This window comes from Bos mutus, chromosome 6 (assembly GCF_027580195.1).
Source record: "Bos mutus isolate GX-2022 chromosome 6, NWIPB_WYAK_1.1, whole genome shotgun sequence".
In the NCBI taxonomy this organism is placed as follows: domain Eukaryota; kingdom Metazoa; phylum Chordata; class Mammalia; order Artiodactyla; family Bovidae; genus Bos; species Bos mutus.
Genome location: NC_091622.1, coordinates 17,338,211 through 17,360,047, shown reverse-complemented (window position 1 = coordinate 17,360,047; position 21,837 = coordinate 17,338,211). Strand labels below are relative to the sequence as shown.

The 21,837-nt window shown below is 42.0% G+C and overlaps 1 protein-coding gene across 10 annotated transcripts in view; it reads left to right on the top strand.

Moving 5' to 3' along the window:
• Nucleotides 1-21,837, top strand: part of SGMS2 (sphingomyelin synthase 2) — a 98,400-nt gene that overhangs the window by 23,376 nt on the left and 53,187 nt on the right. For 4 of the 10 annotated variants that reach the window (XM_070372035.1, XM_070372033.1, XM_070372031.1 and 1 more), the window contains one exon: nt 18,607-18,696. The exons of the other annotated variants lie outside the window; for them this stretch is intronic. The gene's annotated coding sequence lies outside the window, so the exon portion shown is untranslated. The remainder of the gene's footprint in view (nt 1-18,606; nt 18,697-21,837) is intronic. 10 annotated transcript variants of the gene reach the window in all.

The window sequence follows — 21,837 nt, the reverse complement described above, 5'->3', positions numbered from 1 at the left end:
TTTATCAACCACAAGTGTTACTGCTGCTGCTGCTAAATCGCTTCAGTCATGTCCGACTCTGTGCTACCCCATAGATGGCAGCCCACCAGGCTCCCCCGTCCCTGGCATTCTCCAGGCAAGAACACTGGAGTGGGTTGCCATTTCCTTCTCCAATGCATGAAAGTGAAAAGTGAAAGTGAAGTTGCTCAGTCGTGTCCAACTCTTAGCTACCCCATGGACTGCAGCCTACCAGGCTCCTTCATCAATGGGACTTTCCAGGCAAGAGTACTGGAGTGGGGTGCCATTGTAGTTGCTAAATATTGTGTCGGGAAAGGGAAGTAGTGGAAGTGTGTGGTGTCAGCTGGGAGCTGCCACAGTCAGGGCTGTCCAGGAGCCACAGAGTGAGCAAAACGTGTGACTCCAGCAGGAAACTGGAGCTGGAGCTCTGAGGTCCAGAGTCCTGAGGTTTGCCTCCATCCTAAGGATGGTTTCGCAGGAAAAGGTGCAAAGATCCCACACCCTTTGAGGCAGCACTGAGAGGAGAATTACCATGCAGGGTGTGCACAGGGGCTCAGGGTGACCGACTGAGTCTACCTGCCCGTGGCTCCATGTGTAGTTTCAGCTGTAGCTCACAGAAGCCTTAAGAAGGCTGTTTGAAGCTCAAATGTTTCACTTTAAAATCACAGTATAAAAACTTAACTGGAATTTTGCAAATGGCTGAAGAGATATCTCTTGGGACCTGGCTGTTATTTCTGTGGTCAATTTCTGTCTTATTGGCAGATGTGCTTGTGTTTGCTGTGTCTTCTTAGCTAATAGCAAAACTCTTGACCTCAGGGTTCCTTGAGGCAAGCACTTTGGGAACACTTCACTCAGTCAGTTCAGTTCAGTCACTCAGTCATGTCTGACTCTTTGCAACCCCATGAATCACAGCATGCCAGGCCTCCTGTCCATCACCAACTCCCGGAGTTCACTCAGACTCACGTCCATCGAGTCAGTAATGCTATCCATCCATCTCATCCTCTGTCATCCCCTTCTCCTCCTGCCCCCAGTCCCTCCCAGCATCTGAGTCTTTTCCCATGAGTCAACTCTTCGAATGAGGTGGCCAAAGTACTGGAGTTTCAGCTTTAGCATCAGTCCTTCCAAAGAACACCCGGGGCTGATCTCCTTCAGAATGGACTGGTTGGATCTCCTTGCAGTCCAAGGGACTCTCAAGAGTCTTCTCCAACACCACGTTCAAAAGCATCAATTCTTCGGCACTCAGCTTTCTTCACAGTCCAACTCTCACATTCATACATGACCACAGGAAAAACCATAGCCTTGACTAGACGGACCTTTGTTGGCAAAGTAATGTCTCTGCTTTTTAATATGTTGTCTAGGTTGGTATAACTTTCCTTCCAAGGAGTAAGCGTCTTTTAATTTCATGGCTGCAATCACCATCTGCAGTGATTTTGGAGCCCCCCAAAATAAAGTCATCCACTGTTTCCACTGTTTCCATCTATTTCCCATGAAGTGATGGGACCAGATGCCATGATTTTCATTTTCTGAATGTTGAGCTTTAAGCCAACTTTTTCACTCTCCTCTTTCACTTTCATCAAGAGGCTTTTTAGTTCCTCTTCACTTTCTGCCATAAGGGTGGTGTCATCTGCATATCTGAGGTTATTGATAGTTCTCCCAGGAATCTTGATTCTAGCTTGTGCTTCTTCCAGCCCAGCGTTTCTCATGATGTACTCTGCATATAAGTTAAATAAGCAGGGTGACAATATACAGCCTTGACGTACTCCTTTTCCTATTTGGAACCAGTCTGTTGTTCCATGTCCAGTTCTAACTATTGCTTCCTGACCTGCATATAGATTTCTCAAGAGGCCGGTCAGGTGGTCTGGTATTCCCATCTCTTTCAGAATTTTCCACAGTTTATTGTGATCCACACAGTCAAAGGCTTTGGCATAGTCAGTAAAGCAGAAATAGATGTTTCTCTGGAACTCTCTTGCTTTTTCGATGATCCAGCGGATGTTGGCAATTTGATCCTGGTTCCTCTGCCTTTTCTAAAACCAGCTTGAACATCTGGAAGTTCACAGTTCACATATTGCTGAAGCATAGCTTGGAGAATTTTGAGCATTACTTTACTAGCATGTGAGATGAGTGCAATTGTGTGGTAGTTTGAACATTCTTTGGCATTGCCTTTCTTTGGGATTGGAATGAAAACTGACCTTTTCCAGTCCTGTGGCCACTGCTGAGTTTTCCAAATTTGCTGGCATATGGAGTGCAGCACTTTCACAGCAACATCTTTCAGGATTTGAAATAGCTCAACTGGAATCCCATCACCTCCACTAGCTTTGTTCGTAGTGATGGCAAAGTAATGTCTCTGCTTTTTAATATGCTGTCTAGGTTGGTATAATTTTCCTTCCAAGGAATAAGTGGGCCTTAGAAAGCCCACTTGACTTCACTTTCCAGGATGTCTGGCTCTAGGTCAGTGATCACACCATCATCATTATCTTGGTCGTGAACATCTTTTTTGTACAGTTCTTCTGTGTATTCTTGCCACCTCTTCTTAATATCTTCTGCTTCTGTTAGGTCCATACCTTTTCTGTCCTTTTTCGAGCCCATCTTAGGGAGCTCTATTAAAGTGCATCTTTGGCTGTGAGAATATTCTTAAGGGATATCCCAAAAATGTCATTTTGGAAGGAAAACAAGTCTTGGTTGTAATTTCAACAGGGTACATGTGTGCGTATGACACATTAGAGATTTGTGCTAAGCCCCCTCCTTATTTGTGCTTGTGTGCCACCCGAATGGAACCTTTCATTTCAGCAGGATAATGCGTGCCCTGCCCTTTGGTACACAAAACGTCATCTTCATGTCTGTTGGAATGAATATGTACCTAGAGTATGAAAACCTGCGGGGGCAGAGTGACAAAACGGAATGCTGCCCTAACCACAAATGTTGTTTCATCAACATTAAGCAGTGTTCAGAAAGTTCTCTATATTTAAAAGACTTAAGTGCTTTTCAGTTATAAGGCAGTTTTAGATCAGTGGTTGTGCTTGAGCAAACTGTCATTGTCCTTGAAGGACATAACTGGAGGCTATTTCGACATTAATTTTTGAGTGTTGCTTTACAGGTTAAATCACAGTATTTGGAGGGGTTCTTTTGTTTTTATTTTTGAAAAAAAACTTTTGCTCTCTTAAAATATCTTTAAAATGAGTGAGTTTATAGATAATTACGAGAAGTACTTTTTTGTAAATTAGTAGGCTTTATTTTTTGGAGTGGTTTTTAGTTCAGTTCAGTCGCTCAGTCGTGTCCGACTCTTTGCGACCCCATGGACAGAAAAATTGATCGGAAAGTAACAGAGTTCTCATAGGCTCTGCCCCCACGTCCCCCAGTTTCCCCAATCATTAACATCTTGCACTAATGGGGTATATTTGTTACAGATGATGAGCCAGTGTTGACGCATTATTGTTAAAAGTCCATAGTTTTCATTGGGGCTCACTCTTGTACATTCTATAGGTTTTGACAAACGTATGACATAGCCATCATTTACAGTATCATATAGAATCGTTTCTTCAACCCCAAACTCCCTGTACGTCATCTACTCATTCCTCTCTCCACCAAGCCCTGACAACCACTGATCTTTCTCCTAGCTCCATGGTTTTGCCTTTTCCAGAATGTCATATAGTTGAAATCATATACAGTATGTACCCGTTTCAGATTGGCTCTTTTACTTAGCAATTTGCCCTTAAAGCTCTTCCATGTTTTTTTTTTTTCTTTTGTAGCTTGAAATAGGTCATTACTTTTTATCACTGAATAATATACCATTATTATTAATAAATAATAATCTGATATACCACAGTTTCTCCACTCACCCATTGAAGGACATCTTGTTTGCTTCCAGTTTTTGGCAGTTCTGAATAACCTTGCTACAAACTTTTATGTACATGTTTCAGTATGGACATAAGATTTTAGCTTCTCTGGGTATATGCTAAGGCGCACGATTGCTAGATCATCTGATAAAAGTATATTTAGTTTGGTTGAAGCCGCTAGACTGTCTTCCAAAGTGGTTGTACCATTTTGCATTCTGACTGTTAGTTAGCGAGTCTTCTTGTTGCTCTGCATACTCACCGTCATTTGGTTTTGTCAGTGCTCCAGATTTGGGGCATTCTGATAGTTGTAATAGTATCTCGTTGTTTTAATGTGTATTTCCCTGTGATATATGATGTGAAGCATCTTTTCATATACTTATTTTCCATCTCTGTATCTTCTCTGATGAGGTCTGTTCAAGTCTTTGACCCACTTATTAATTGGGTTTTTTGTTTTCTTATTGTTGAATTTTAAGAGCTTTTGGTATATTTTGGAGAATAGTCCTTTATCAGATATTCTTTTGCAAATTTTTGTCCCAGTCCGTAGGCTTGTCTTCTCATTCTCTTGACATTGCCTTTCACAGAGTCCAAGGTTTTAATTTTAGTGAAGTCCAGCTTATCAATTATTTCTTTCAAGGATGGTGCTTTTGCTGTTGTAGTGAAAAAATAATCTCCATACCCAAGGTCAATTGGTTTTCTCCTATGTTATCTTTTAGGAGTTAGTTTAGTTTTTAACATTTAGGCCTGTGATCCATTTTGAGTTAACTTTTGTGAAGGGTATCAGATCTGTGTCTAGGTTAATTTTTTGCATGTGAATGACCACTTGATCTAGTACCATTTATTGAAAAGACTGTCTGCTGCAAGATATTGTCATTGTTCCTTTGTCAGAGATCAGTTGACTTTATTTATGTGGCCTCTGCTTCTATCTTCTGAAAGACACTGGTATAATTTCTTTCTTAAATACTTGGTAGAATTCACCAGTGAAACCATCTGGGCCTGGTGCTTTCTATTTTATAAGGTTATTAATTATTATTATTATTATTTTTTGATTGTGCCATGTGGCTTGCGGCGTAATCTCAGTTCTCTGACCAGGGATCTAACCCAGGGACCTGGCAACGAGAACACTGAGTCCTAACCACTGGATCACCAGGAAATCCTCAAAGTTATTAATTACTGATTCAATTTATTTAATACATATAGGCTTATGCAGATGGTTTCTTTCTTTGAGTTTTTGCAGATTGTTTGAATATTTGTGAGATGTGCAATGATGTCCTTCTTTTTATTCCTTTTTAAATTAACCAATTTATCTATTTATTTTTGGTTGCTCTGGGTCTTTGTTGCTGCACATGGGCATTCTCTAGTTGTGGCGAGTGGAGGCTGCTCTTCACTGTGGGGGCTTCTCTTGTTGCAGAGCAGAGGCTGTACGTGCACGGGCTTCAGTAGTCACAAGTGGGCTCTATAGTTGTGGTGCATGGGCTTACTGGCTCCACAGCACATGGGATCTTCCCAAACCATGGATGAATCCATGTCCCCTGTATTGATAGGTGGATTCTTATCCACTGATACCATCAGGGAAGTCTGTTTTTTTAATTTCTGATATTAGTAGTTTGTGTTCTCTCTCTGTTTTTCTTGATTAACTGCCTGGAGACCTGTTGATTTTATTTTATCATTATTCAAATAATGAGCTTTGGTTTCATTAAATTCTCTTGATTTCCTGTTTTTAATTTCATTGATTTATGCTCTAATTTTGTGTTATTTCTCTTTTTCTATTTACTTTAGGTTTAATTTGTTTGTTTTCTAGTATCGTAAGGTATAAACTTAGATTATTGATATTAGATCTTCTTTTCTGAATTGTGCATTCAGTGCTATGAATTTCCCTCTGTTTTTGATGCATCCATAAATTTTTATAAGTTGTATTTTCATTTTTATTCAAAACATTTAAAAAATTTCCCTTGGGATTTCTTTGTTGGCTCCTTGTGTTAATTAGAAATGTGTTATTTAATCTCCAACTATTTGGGGATTTTCCAGCTATCTTTCATTATTGATTCCTAGTTTAATTCCATTTTGATATAAAAGGAGACAGTAAAAGAATAGAATAGACTTTCTGTTCTTTTAAATTTATTAAGGTGTGTTTTATGGTGCAAGATATGGTCTCTCCTGGTGCATGTTCATGTGAGCTTGAGAAGAATGTGTATTCTGCTGTTACTAGATGAAGCTGTCTGCTGCTGCCGCCACTAAGTCGCTTCAGTCGTGTCCAACTCTGTGCGACCCCATAGATGGCAGCCCATCAGGCTTCTCTGTCCATGGGATTCTCCAGGCAAGAACACTGGAGTGGGTTGCCATTTCCTTCTCCAGTGCATGAAAGTGGAAAGTGAAGGTGAAGTTGCTCAGTCGTGTCCGACTCTTAGCGACCCCATGGACTGCAGCCTACCAGGCTCCTCCATCCGTGGGATTTTCCAGGCAACAGTACTGGAGTGGGGTGCCATTGCCTTCTCCCGAAGCTGTCTAGAGATGTCAATTAGATCCAATGGATTGGTTGTGTTGTTGAGTTCAACTATAAGTTTGCTGGTTTTCTGCATGTTGAATCTGTTAAAGTGACTGTTAAAGTCACTTAGGAATATACTGATATTCTGATATACTTAGAATATTCTGATATACTTAGGAATATCAGAATCCAGATTCAAATCAGGTCTTCTGCTTGTAATAAAGTATTCTTTGCGCATGCTCGGTCCCTCAGGAAGCCTCTCTACTTTCTTGTTTTCATCGTATTTCCCACTGCTCTCAATTAGAGAGTGACTCACCACCTAATACATTATTACAGTTTGAAGTACCATGAAACAGTGAAAAATGAATGTGTGTATTCTTACTGGAGAGAATACACATACTTGCATTTCCTAGACGTATTTTAGTAAGTTTGTTTAGAAATGTGATGTAGCATTGGGGTATAACAATGTGATGTAACATTTCTATCTGTAAACCTTTCTGTAAGAGTGAATAGGAGTTTTTCACTTTTCTTTATGGCAAGCTTTAGACACTGTAGGGATTTTGGGGTGGGGCTCAAAGTTTCTTTCTTGATGCATTAAACCCCATCCTTCTCTTGAAGGTGCTATATTCTGAAATCAAGGTGATGTCCGAAATATTCAAAGCCCATCGATTGTATCTCAATAGCAAGAGAGAGTCTAGGATGGTCATTAATAATGACATTCATAAAGCTTACTCAGACTTTTCCTTCATGTACTCTGAAGTGTAGCCTCTGACCATGCATGATTTAGAAGCTCAACGTAAAAGCTTATGGCTGATTTATGTATTTGGTCAGCATCACCGTGCATTTTTGTGCCAGCCCATTAGAGCCTGGGTGCTACCAGCAGGCTGGTATCTGATTCACGTCTTTATTCTCACTTCTGGCCCCTACCCTTAAAATGTGCTCTTCTTTCTTGGGCTCTGGATGCCTTGGTTCATTTCTTTTTTTTTTTTTTTTTTTTGCTCAAGAGTCAGTTGCAAAAATTTCTACTAGCATGCCCCTTGTTTCACTTTTTTCTTCTTTCCCCTTTCCAGTTATTCCTGGTATTTTATTTGTTTTTTTTTTTTTAATTTGGACACCAGATAAATTTTTTTGGTCCCAAGAGTTTACTTTCTTTCTATTTCTTTATTTATTTGGCTCTACAGGGTCTTAGCTGCAGCAAGTAGGAGCTTTGATCTTTGTTGAGGCATGCAGGATCTTTAGTTATAGCATGAAAACTTTAAGTTGCGGCTTGTGGGATTTAGTTCCCTGTTGAAGTTGTTGTTCTTCAGTCACTAAGTGGTGTCTGACTCTTTGTGACCCCATGGACTGCAGCATGCCAGGCTCCTCTGTCCTCCACTATCTCCCAGAGTTCACTCAAATTCACGTCCATTGAGTTGGTGATGCTATCTAACCATCTTATACTCTGTCGCCCCCTTCTCCTCCTGCCTTCAGTCTTTCCCAGCATCCAGGTCTTTCCCAATAAGTTGGCTCTTTGCATCAGCTGGCCAAAGTATTAGAGCTTCAGATTCTGCACCAGTCCTTCCCATGAATATTCAGGGTTGATTTCCTTTAGGATTGACTGGTTTGATCTCCTTGAAGTCCAAGGACTTTCAAGAGTATTCTCCAGCACCACAATTTGAAAGCATCAATTCTTTGGTGCTCAGCCTTCTTTCACTTTGGGCTTCCCTGATGGCTCAGATGGTAAAGAATATGCCTGCAATGTGGGAGACCAGGTTCGATCCCTGGGTCGGGAAGATCCCCTGGAGAAGGGAATGGCAATCCACTCCAGTATTCTTGCCTGGAGAATCCCATGAACAGAGGAGCCTGGCGGACTAAAGTCCATAGGGTTGCAAAGAGTTGAACATGGCTGAGCTTTCATGAAAGCTAATACTTTCACTTTCAGCCTTCTTTATGGTCCAACTCTCACATCCATACATGACTGCTGGAAAAACTGTGGCTTTGACTATACAGACCATTGTTCAAACCTGGGTTCTCTGTATTGGGAGCCAGTCTTAGCCACTGGACCACCAGGGAAGTCCCTGAGAGTTTACTTTCTTGACTCATATTTTGTCCTCTGAACATTATCCGAGACTTAAAAGAAGACCTTGATACACATCACTTTGTGAAACAGCAGATTATGTAAATATGCTAATGTGTAATTTGCTTTGACATTGTTTAGAAGGAAACCTAAGAGTAAGGATGTCTGAGATGGGTCATGAGACACAGGTGGACAAGGTAACTCTCTTCTTCCCGACCCAGGGATCAAACCCACGTCTCTTGCATTTCCTGCATTGGCAGGTGGATTTTTTACCACTAGTGCCACCTGGGAGTTAGTTAGTTCAGTCGCTCAGTTGTGTCTGACTCTTTGCAACCCCATGAACCACAGCACACCAGGCCTCCCTGTCCATCACCAACTCCCGGAGTTTATCCAAACTCATCTCCATTGAGTCAGTGATACCATCCAACCATCTCATTCTCTGTCATCCCCTTCTGCTCCTGCCTCCAATCTTTCCCAGCATCAGGGTCTTTTCCAGTGAGTCAGCTCTTCGCATCAGGTAGCCAAAGTATTGGAGTTTTAGCTTCAACATCAGTCCTTCCAATGAACACCCAGGACTGATCTCCTTTAGGATGGACTGTGTGGATCTCCTTGCAGTCCAAGGGACTCTCAAGAGTCTTCTCCAACACCACAGTTCAAAAACATCAGTTCTTTGGTGCTCAGCTTTCTTTATAGTCCAACTCTTATATCCATACATGACCACTGGAAAAACCATAGCCTTGACTAGACAGACCTTTGTTGACAAAGTAATATCTTTGCTTTTTAATATGATGTCTAGGTTGGTCATAACTTTCCTTCCAAGGAGTAAGCGTCTTTTAATTTCATGGCTGCAGTCACCATCTGCAGTGATATTGGAGCCCAAAAAATAAAGTCTGACACTGTTTCCACTGTTTCCCCATCTATTTCCCATGAAGTGATGGGACCGGATGCCATGATCTTCGTTTTCTGAATGTTGAGCTTTAAGTCAACTTTTTCACTCTCTTCTTTCACTTTCATTAAGAGGCTCTTTAGTTCTTCTTCACTTTCTGCCATAAGGGTGGTGTCATCTGCATATCTGAGGTTATCGATATTTCTCCCAGCAATCTTGATTCCTGCTCGTGCTTCTTCCAGCCCAATGTTTCTCATGATGTACTCTGCATATAAGTTAAATAAGTAGGGTGACAATATACAGCCTTGACGTACTCCTTTTCCTATTTGGAACCAGTCTGTTGTTCCATGTCCAGTTCTAACTGTTGCTTCCTGACCTGCATACAGATTTCTCAAGAGGCAGGTCAGGTGGTCAGGTATTCCCATCTCTTTCAGAATTTTCCACAGTTTATTGTGATCCACCACAATAAATTTCCCACCTGGGAAGCTTCTTATAAGAGTTAAAGTAAGTACAAATTATTCATTTTCTAAACAGAAGAAGCAAACTGCTGATAACTAGTGAGGAGGCTGCAGTAAACAAACTCTTGGAAATCTGAATAGAGAGGACAACAAGTTTACAAGAGACAAAAACAAGAACTAAAGGACACAGATTACAGGAAGGAGAGATTTAGGATTCTAAAGAAACCTTTCCAAACGAGGGCTGATGAACGCGCACAAGTTTACCGATCCCTTAATTACTCAGGTGTAGCTAGCCTGCTCATTCTGTTAACCTACTCAGGTACCTATACTACAGAATCCTTGCGGTTTTGATTATAGTATTTCCTTCTGTTAACCTACTCAGGTACCTATACTACTCCTTGCGGTTTTGATTATAGTATTTCCAGATCCTCAGGAGTCACTCTGCCTCCCCCACAAACATCCTTTCTCCCTGACCAGAGGTGACCTCTCTCTGTCTGGCAGCCTCTTTCTAATAATATCTCCCCCAACCCCAATTTGTTTCTGTCTTAATTCATATTTATCCACTTCATTTTTCTGGTTTGTCAGGTTTCATTTTTACTTCTAATTTCATTTTTATTTTCAAAGACAGGATTATACTTGAGCAACAGTAATCATCACAATAAATATGTACATTTTATTTTAATTTTATGAACTATATAATTATGCTATATTTAACTAGAGAGGCTACCTGGTGGTACATCACCACAAATGGCATCTTGATAAAAAGAAAACATTTTAAGTTTCCAGGACAGAATATTTTTATGTGCCTACACCACACATAGTAACCAAAATGAAAAAGAGGTTTGTTATTTTTATCCTTAGTACATGGTATTTAAAAAGACTATGTGCTTGTCATAACAAACTCTTTAAAAAGACTGTTAATATGATAGCTAATATTTGGAAATTTATGTTGGGAGTTTAGGACTCACCTTTTCTCTTTAACTTTTAAGTTATAAAATTAATAACAGCTCATGTTTATTTTAGAAAATTTCGAACCTGGATAATCAAAGGGAAAACATAAGCCATCTATAAATCTATCACCTGTTAAAATTTTGCATGATCTTTCCAGTGTTTATGCTCGCGACTTTTAAAAAGCAAGATAAATAGGGTCATCCACGTGTCACTGTTTTGCATGGATGGATGTATCGTAGTAGAGAAGTATTTCAGTGTTCTGTTGCATTCCTCCATCACGGTTTATCTAAGCAGCCCCCTAGTATTGGCCACTTAGTTTTTTCTAGTGTTTCCCTCTTATTGGTGATGTCAGAGGCTATGGGATGTCACATTCAAGAAATGTTATTTTTGTGGGTTTTTTTTTTTTAATCTAATTTAATATGTGAAACATGGTATCTCACTTTTTTGATTCGAGTTCCTTTGCTCACCAATGAGTGTAAAACGCCGTCTCACTTTCAGCGTTAAAGTATGAACGGTTGTTTTCTTTGGTTGTAAAAGGCCCAGAAGCATTCCCTAAAATCAGGTAATTATTGAAGTTTCACTGTTATGATATTGTGTGATACTATTTATTTTGACTTTTACTGTAAGGAGTTGAGAAATTGGGATGTAACAGTAACTTTGTGTCTGAAGGAAAGAACTAGATTGTTGATTGTTTCTTCATGGAAAACCTAACAGAGAAACTGTAGAGTTGGGGGAGACACAGGGCTTTTTAATCTGTTAGTTCAACCTTTCTCTCTGGGCTTTTTTTCTTTAAAGGACTTCTATTTCTGGGATGCTTGAATGCTGCCTACTGTATTAGGCAGAAAGAAGTACAGAGTGACCTTTCAAGATATTTCAAATTTAAGAGTCTATAATTAGAAAACACTGTTTGCATTCTCATCATAAAATTTTACTCGTACAGCACCCATCTGAATTAGTGGGCCATCCTGCCCCCATCTCTCTCCCTCTCTCACTCATACCTGCTTGTATACACCAAGGACTTCGCTTCTGACACTCTTCAAGGCATCAGACTTGTGGGTTGTGTGATATTAAAATGCTTTCCTCCCTTCCTCCCCACTGTGTAAGATTACTTCAATGACTTCCCTGTCTTCACTTGCAAGGGGCTCACATGAGACTTGTTAGGAACACAGCTGTTGCTGCTGCTGCTAAGCCGCTTCAGTCGTGTCCAACTCTGTGCGACCCCATAGACGGCAGCCCACCAGGCTCTCCCGTCCCTGGGATTCTCCAGGCAAGAACACTGGAGTGGGTTGCCATTTCCTTCTCCAATGCATGAAAGTAAAAAGTGAAAGTGAAGTTGCTCAGTCATGTCTGACTCTTCGCGACCCCATGGACTACAGCCCACCAGGCTCCTCCATCCATGGGATTTTCCAGGCGAGAGTACTAGAGTGGGGTGCTGTCGCCTTCTCCGGTAGGAACACAGCTGACTGTCTTATAAACTGGGGGTTAGTCAGTGAACAAATAACATCACCTGTGTGCCAGAAAAACAGCAGACAACCTGACACGTGAGGTCTTTTCCCTCATGGGGTGTACAACCTGACAGAAAAGAGCCAGCAACTCTTTACCGGTGACTGAGTGAGAAAGTCGAAGTGTTAGTCGCTCAGTTGCGTCTGAGTCTTCAGGAATCCATGAACTGTATCCCTCCAGGCTCCTCTGTCCACGGGGATTCTCCAGGTAAGAATACTGGAGTGGGTGGCCATGTCCTTCTCCAGAGGATTTTCCCAAACCTGGGAGATTGAACCCAGGTCTCCTGCATTGCAGGCGGACTCTTTGCTGAGCCACAAGGGAAGCCCTCAGCTTTGGTAATACCCACCTAAGAATTAAAATGAAAATACATTGCTATAGTTGATTAACAACTTTAGGATGAACACTATTTTAATGTGAAGAAACATTCTTAGATTATCAGTCTTAAGAACAACAACACACTTTGCCTGTTGGAAAAAAGCTGACAAATCACTGGAATATCAGTGTACTCACAGGACTTGAGGAGTAACTGTGGAAAATATCATGTCTTCCATGTACAGCATGGGGATATCTGAAGGAACAAAGGTCCTTTTCTTGCTAAGGTTTGCTCTCTTATAACTAGTCTTTGGGGCTTCCCAGGTGGCACTAGTGGTAAAGAATCCATCTGCCAATGCAGGAGGCCCAGGTTCAATCCCTGGGTCAGGAAGATACCCTGGAGAAGGAAAGGGCAACCGACTCCGGTATTCTTGCCTAGAGAATCCCACGGACAGAGGAACCTGGTGGGCTATAGTTCATATGGTCACAAAGAGTTGGACATGACTGGAGTGTCTTAGCACTCATGCAACTAGTCTTTAAAATAAAATTTCATCTATTTTCCAGCTTACAATAAAGTGCTCCTTAAGCACAAGAGCTTCTGTGCTTGTATTTGGAAATACTCCACATTTAACTGTTGGGTAGAGCCTGAGATGACTATGACAGAGAGGAGTACTCTTTTGAGTTGTTTAATCCCCTGAGATGATCATAGCTGTTCTTAGGCCAGACGATGACTCTCCAGTCCATTAGGCCTAAAAACAAATGCTTCCATGGAAAGTCACTTTCTATGCATCAGGTTACTTAGGGTTTTTATGTGGCTGCATCTTGGTTGTCTCCTGATATAGAGAATTTATTCCACAAATCTGGAACTGCCTTCTCTTCAGCTCTAGTCAGATGCATGGCTGGCGGATGTTGAAATAAAGGATGGATTTCTGGTGCAGTTGTGTTCCTGAAATGATCCAGACCATTGGAGCCGCTTATTTGTATTGTGTTGCCTTGGTTTCCTGCCAAAAAAAAAAAAAACAACAACAGCAAAACAAAACTCTGGAGAGTTATGCTTCAGAATTTATTGAGGGGCATCCCTGGTGGCTCAGACGGTAAAGAGTCCTCGTGCAATGCAGAAGACCCAGGTTCAATCCCTGGGTTGGGAAGATACCCTGGAGAAGGATGTGGCAACCCACTCCAGTATTCCTGCCTGGAGAATTCCAGTGAACAGAGGAGCCAGGTGGGCTACAGTCCATGGGATCGCAAAGAGTCGGACACGACTGAGCAACTAGCACACACATGATAAAAATCTGTCATGTGATGTCATATGGTGGTCTCCCTGGTCGGTGCTGTTGCTCACCACCCTGCCGGTGCCAGCCGGCAAAGTTGATCAGGTCCCAAGAACGTGCACGGCCGGGCTGAGAAAGGAAACTACAGCAAAGGAATTCTACAACAAAGATGGGGTCGAAAGGTTCAGACACGTCTCCACAAAGGGAAGCGGTCTGACCATGACTTTATTCAGCATCTTATATTTATACAGAAAAGCGTGAGAAAGACAAGACAGTTAACATTTTCTTGGTTGACCTATATACATCTTACAAAAAGTCACAAGAAATCTTGAGAGCATGGGAATGGCACCCTGTTATTATTTCTTACACCAGATAACATTTCCCTGTACGTGAGAAGTTTGTCCAGAATTCCAGGTGTCTGCAGTAAATAAGCGCCTAATCTCTGGGGTGGCAGGACAGAGAGCTATGTTTGCAAGCAAACCCTCAAGGACTGAGGCAGCTCCCAGAGCTGTGTCCTTCGGACAAAGGACCCCGTTCTCACCGGCAGCTCCCCGCACCACCCCTGTGTACAGACCTGCAGTGAGCATGTTAGGGCCAAGTGTCAAGAAAAGCTTTTCTTGCCCTGGGAAACCGATCCCCTACTCCCCGCCTCCCCTCCCAGTACATGCAGATACGGAGACACCACAGTCTGCCTCTGAGCCTGGAAAATTTCGTTTCTTCTCTCTTTTACTCCGGCTGCCAAGGAACTGAGAACTGAATATGTAGCCCGGTTTTTGTCATGTTTTAAGACTTACCTAGTACCCTCTGTTACCCCTTTTCTTTTCATTTCTATTTTAGTCAGCTAACAAATACGGGTCACGCATGCTCTGCACCAAGTGCTGTTTCTAAGCTGCTTATAAATATTAATGCCCTCACCCCTCTTAAGGACCCCATGAAGTTAGTGCTGTTATCCCTATTTATAGGCGAGGAAACTGAGGCACCGGAAGGTTATGCATCATGTCAGGAGCTCCAGAAGTGCTGAGTGTGGTGCTCCCCTACTGGGAGCCAGTGAGATGTATTCAGTCACGGGAAACACATCCCCGCCCCTCCCACTGCTTCCTGTGATCAGGAACCCTGTCTCTACTTGGCTTTGGGTTCTGCATTGCTCCTCTTGTAGGAGTATTTTACTTTACTAAAGGTTGTATCCTTTATTTTATTCCTTTATGAAGTGATGCATGGTACATACACTTCAGATTAAGATATATGAGCTCTTCCATAACACTCTTTTAAATGGGTCTTCTCAACTACTCTGGGATGTGTACAGAGTGTTTGGAATGGTCAGCATGAATTTACAGTCTAGCACCCTCTCCTTTTACCTCTCCTTTTCAAAAAGAGCACACATTTTAAGTTTGACTAGATGGAAAAATCTATAAGCTGATGATTTTATCAGCATCATTAATATGTGTGCTGTGCTAACTCCCTTCAGGCATGTCCGACTCTTTGTGACTCTTTGGACTGTAACCTGCCAGGCTCCTTTGTCCATGGGATTCCCAGGCAAGGATACTGGAGTGGTTTGCCATGCCCTCCTCCAAGGGATCTTCCTGACCCAGGGATCAAACCCTCATCTCCTGCAGCCCTGAATTGGCAGGCAGGTTCTTTGCTACCAGCACCGCCTGGGAAGACCATCATGTTATAAACAGTTATAATTGTCCACATTGTTACAGGCCAGGAGCCACTCTCTCCTCTTCTTTTATTTCATTTACCTTTGCTACCTAAGGAATAAAATGTTGGCCCTGTTTTATGAGCTACTTTAAGTTTCAGCTTCTCCCATCTTGACACTCTGGGCTTGTTTTTATATATAGCTGGGTGTAGGTACCTGAAAAATATTGGACCTTCCAATGTGTCTTCTTGAAAAATCTCTTCATTAGCCCAGTTCTTGCTTAATCAGGTATTTATCTAAGCTAACTTAACTCTTGACCTTATAAACAGGTAATTACATTGATCCTTTTGATAGAGTAGCTTAAGTTGGCAGATGCAGAGATTAGCCCACGAGATTACTGGCGGTTCTTAGCGCTGCAGCCAGTGTCCCTGAAGACAGAGACAGGCATAGTTTGGGGATACTCTGAGGTTGCATTTGTAGGCACCTTTGACGTTAAGGGGCTTCCCTAGTGGCTCAGATGGTAAACAATCTGCCTGCAATGCCGGAGACCTGTGTTCACTCCCTGGGTTGGGAAGATCCCCTGGAGAAGGGAAACTCACTCCAGTATTCTTGCCTGGGAAATCCCATGGGCAGAGGAGGCTGGTGGGCTACAGTCCATAGGGTTGCAAAGAGATAGACACAACTGATCAACTATCACTTAACACTTAACTTTGGTATTAAGAGGCACATGACCCTTTTGATCCATGTGCTATCTAATTGCATATGAATATAATTAATTTCTTCTAATAGTACCTCAGTGTTCCAGAAATGGCTTCAATAGGGGGAACCTCTGACGGGTTTAAAATGAGAGTAAATTTGTAGAAAGGTCAGTGTGGAAAGCTGGGACGGGAAGGGATTAATGCAGTCCAGGGGAAACACGATGGTGACTACAAGTGTGGCTATTAGCGGAGCTGTTGGACAGACAGGGTCAGGTTAGTGGAGTTGGTGGGGAGAGTAGAGAGGTAGTAGCTAGAGTGAGGTCCCAAATGAGAAAAACATCCTCTGATAGTGGGGTGATCTTTTCAAAGGATTAAACATGTCCCACTGAGAGTATTGTATGGTATCTGAAATGAGCACAGAGTTGCTTACCTCCTATTATGGGCCTTACTGAAATGTAGCATTTTTGACCAGTTGAAGTTTATTTCATCTGTACCCAGCATTTCAGATATACCTTTGTTCTTTAATTTTTATAACAACTTTATTGGGATGCAATTCATAACCACGAAATTCACCCTTTTAAAGAATACAATTCATTTAGTGTATTCACAGAGGTGTGCAGTCATCACCTCTACCTAATTTTAGAACATTTACATCATCCCCCCAAGAAAGCCCCTACCCGCTGATATTCACTACCCGATCTCCTCTGCCTCCAGCCACTGGCAACACTCGTCTGTGTTCTGTCTCTGTGGATTTTCCTCTTCTGCACATTTCACAGAAGTGGAATCATGAAGTATGTGATTTTTTGTAACCGGCTTCTTTTACTTAGTGTGTATAATGTTGTTAAGGCTCATCTGTGTTTTAGCATGTATCACCACTTCATTATTCTTTATTGCCAAATAATATTTTATTATATGGGTACAGAGCAGTGTATTCATCCATTCATCAGCTGGCCGTTTGGGTTGTTTCTGCTTTTTGGATGTTACGAATAATGCAGAAAGAACATTTGTCTACAGGGTTTTGTGTGAACTAGGGTTTTCATTTTTCTTGGATCTATAACTAGGAGTGACACATTCATTCTTGAGTCTTTTCCAACAGTTGAGTATTTTGGGTGAAAGTGGGATCTCAGTTGAAAATCAGTTTCTGGTTGTGGATGCATATATGTCCCGTAATTGTTAAACATAGATTTTAATGATATTGGTTGGGCATTTAAAAGATATATATACTTCAAATACCAAATCTGGTGTGTGTGTGTGTGTGTGTGAGTGTGTGTGTGTGTGTGTGTGTCTTGGGCTGTACTCTTAGGATATAAGGTGGTTCTATGAATTGGAAACCTCTGGAAAATGATGTACATTTTACTTCTATCTACAAGTCAAATTTTAGTTAAAGTAAGTAGAGCACAGAGGAGTTTTAGGGCAGCACAGCTACTCTGATAGTTTAATGGTAGATACATGTCATTATACACGTGTCCAAGCACACAGAATGTACACCAGCAAGAGCGAACCTTAACTGTGAACTGTGGACTCTGGGTGAATCTAAAACTACTCTAAAAAATAAAGTCTGTAAAAAATCCATTAAAATATCATAGCAGTTGTACATATTGCAAGGGAATCCTTCACCGTTTTGTTGGAGTGTGATGCATTTTGCACTCCACAGCAGCCTGGGTACTGGCGGTTCCTCACCTGCTCTGGAAAGCCCTCAGTGCCCTGGCCTCTGGCCTCTGTACCTCTCTGCTCCTGGGTTTCAATGCTCCATTGCCTTTCTGTTCTTGATACCTGCCTGGCTGATTCCTGCCTCAGGGCTTTTGAACCAGCTGCTTCTGTGACCTGAAATACTTGACTTCCAGGCCCCACCCCCTTCCCATTATTATTAAGTCTTAACGCAAATATTGAGTTGGCCAAAAAGTTCATTCGGGTTTTTCCTTACATTGCCAGCCCAGTACTATCTGCTCATTTCCTAACCACTAATCCCTAAATCGGCTTCCCTGGTGGCTCAGAGGATAAAGCGTCTGCCTGCAATGCAGGAGACCCGGGTTCGATCCCTGGGTTGGAAAGATCCCCTGAAGAAGGAAATGGCAACCCACTCCAGTATTCTTGCCTGGAGAATCCCATGGACAGAGGAGCCTGGCGGGCTACAGTCCACGGGGTTGCAAAGAGTCGGACAGGACTGAGAGACTTCACCCACAATCCCTAAGTCAGCCACGCCAGCCTCACTCTGACTCTAACTTCTCTCAGTGGCGGTTCTCACAGTCTTCTTGTTTATCTGCCGTTGAGCATCATGAGGGATGGGACTCTGCCTACCTCCCCCGCTCCACCTCTGAACAGTTCTGTCAGGTATTGCTAATGTTGGTGGAAAGCACAAGTTGCTTTTCTCCTCCTGAAATGCTAGTACCTGTTAGACCCAGTGTCTTCCAGGGGGTGGGATGGCAGTATCATAGATTCATCATTTCACTCTCACTCCAAGAAAACCAGCAAAACATAACAAAGCATGATTCTGACTTAAGCTCTCACTTTCTCTTTTAGAGCTACCATCCTCTGCCCTTCCCGCTCTTCACAGAAAGGATCTCTGACAAGTCTTAACAGTGTTGACCGCTTCGAGGATCACGGACCATGGTGGGATTTATTGTTGTTGTTGTTCAGTTGCTAAGTTGTGTCTGACTCCTTTGCGACCCCATGGACTGTAGCCCACTAGGCTCCTCTGTCCATGGGGCTCTCCAGGCAAAAATACTAGAGTGGATTGCCATTTCCTTTTCCAGGGGATCCTCGTGATCCAGGGTTCAAACCCATGTCTCCTTCATTGGCCGGCAGGTTCTTTCCCACTGACCCACCAGGGAAGCCTGCAAACAGTAGGTTGGGTGCTTCCTGGTGCTCGATCATACATGTGATTTGCTCAGGGTTGGATGCCTACCAGTTGTCCTGCAACTTCTCTGCTATCTTCTCTTTCCTAGTTAAGACATTTCAAAACATGCCTTAAGAAAAACATGCCTTAACTTTGAGAGTTTCTGTCTTATCGTCAGGAGAGTCTTAGATTTCAAGCTGTTTCACGTGTGTGGATGTTTCCTCATGTGTTAGATTGTTGTCTTAAATGACATCAAGAGAAATAGAGGTGATACCAAAACTTCCTAACCTCTTTGCAGGACTGCCCACAGACAGGGCCCTCAGTCATTGCCTCAAAGGTGCTTTGAGAAAAATTAGTGGTACTAAAAGCCTTCAAAGAAACATCAGTCAGCGGAGCAACTGTTTAACAGCATTACTGAAATGATTACTAGCAAAGTTACTTTGTTTCTGTAGTATTTAAACTAAAGTCAAAGAGATGTGGTAATTATACACATTCTTCCCTGGTGGCTCAGACGGTTAAGAATGCGCCCGCAACGCGGGTGACGTTGGTTCGATCCCTGGGTTGGGAAGATCCCCTGGAGGCGGGCATGGCAACCCACTCCAGTATTCTTGGGCTTCCCTGGTGGCTCAGAGGTTAAAGCGTCTGTCTCCAATGCCGGAGACCCAGGTTTGATCCCTGGGTCGGGAAGATCCCTGGAGAAGGAAATGGTAACCCACTCCAGTATTCTTGCCTGGAAAATCCCATGGATGGAGAAGCCTAGTAGGCCACAGTCCATGGGGTTGCAAAGACTCGGACATGACTGAGCGACTTCACTTCACTTTTTGCTCACTGAGAAGGAAGGAAGCTTTCATGCTCATGGTTGACATTGTGCAACTCAATCCACTGTCTGGAGTATTAGTAATTTGAATTTAATTCCTAGGATAGTTTTATTCTTGAAAATAAAAATAGCAGTTGCATATTTAATACAGAAGGGTTTCTCTTTCTTCTCTACAGCAATGGGCACCTTACGACTGGGGCTCAGTTTATTCTGACATAGCCATTCTTTTTCATCATTACTCGTTATCATCATGTTTGCCTAAAAAGTCTTCAGCCAAAGATGGACCTCAGGGCCATATAATCCCAGGTTAATTAAAAATACATTTTTATGAGCATTTAAGTTGTTGTTCAGCACAGCACTCTATAGGCTTACTTGTTTGTCTTCTGTAAAATTCAAAATACTTCTAAGAATGTTGCTAGGATTAGAATGCCTATAATGGGCCAATGCTAGGAATGACAACTATTTCTGAATATTTTACCGCAGTATTTTCTCTCCCTTCGTCTTATAGTGTCTGTCCCATTGAAGCTGGGTAAAGAAAAGAATTCATTTGTTCAATAAATACTTACTGAACGGTTTCTGTGTGCCAGGCGCTCATTTCAGTGTCGTGAACGCAGTGAACAAAGTAAAACCCCTGTTTTCATGGAGCTTTTAAAAGCCCGGAACATCCTCAGCAAACAAGTGGGATAAAGGAGGCGCAGGGAACGGACTCGCTCTCAGATGTGCCGGGGGTAAGCTCCTTCAAAATGGCAGACAGACACAGGATGCAAAGGATAGAGCTGGAACCTGGTTTGGAAAACAGGATAAAGCCATCGTATAATGCTTTAGTTTTAACCACTGCAAAATAGAGAAGCTTATTAAAACAATAAACCGAAAAACCAGGTGCCAGGGTGATTTGACCTAGGCTTAGGAAAGAAGGATTACTTTTCAAATAAACGATTTTAAGTCACTTTTTTTTCAGGTTTACAGATTCTGCCCCAATTCTGCCTTCACTGCCCCCTCCCAGCCTTGGTCTAATGCAGCTTTCCAGAGTATCTCTATGCATAGTATGAGTTCATATTTGCCCCATTCGTAAAGTAGAAGATAGCAAACTATACTTCTGAGCAATGTATTTTTTCCTCCTTATATATGTAGGAGGGTTTAGCAAATCAGTACAAAAAAGAACATCCTCCTCGTTTTTTTTTTTTTTTTCCCCCTCGTCACAGAGTAGTCCATTGTATGGATGTACCACAATTTAAATAGTGACCTATTGATGGAGGTTTGGGTTGTAGCCAGTCCTTGCTCTTAAACAATGCCGCAATAAATAACTTTGTGTGTAGGTTATTCTGCATGTACACAATTATATGTGTATAAATTTGCCAAGTAGAATTGCAGATCATAAAGGATGTGTATAATTTTGATAGCTGTCTTGTCAAATTGCCTCCCAGAGAAGGTTTATCTTATTCTCACCCCCCTGCTAGAAATTTGTGAGGCTAGCTGTTATTTGGGTCTGGATTTTTTTGTTTTTTGCCAGTCTGATAAGTTAAATGGTTTCTCAGAGTTTCAGTTTAGGAATACTATTCATTCAGAAATTTCAGTGGCATATTTTTTAAAAGAAAGTGCTCAGAAATGTAAACAAGGCTAGAATTTAGCTCTTTTTATTGTACAAAAAAAGACGCTAAAGGCCATCTTACATCTTCTATTATGTAAGGTGAGTTTGTCCATGTTGAAAATGCTACATTTTAAATACTGAAAATAATACAAGGTGAAAGTGCTTCTAGGCTCATGATATACCTAGGTGATCTGCTACGAGTCAGACCTTTCGTATATAGTTTGGTGCTCTATGATAGGTAATTGAACTAGGACAGTGTACAAAGATGAGTTAACACAGCAGGCCGAGACTGCCCTTCTAGGAAACAGTGCTTGCAAGATTAGCCCTTGACTGGTGGCATGTGGTCACTTAGATTGGAGGAGGGTTCCCACCATTTCCTGGTAAGGATGGCTCACTGCGCCTGACCTGTTTGTGCAAACAGTATTGGTTTCTGTTGAGTACCTGCTTGCATTCCGGGAGTATAGAATTTAGGTATGTGCCCAGCAGAAGTTTCCTGTGTAGCCAGTCCCA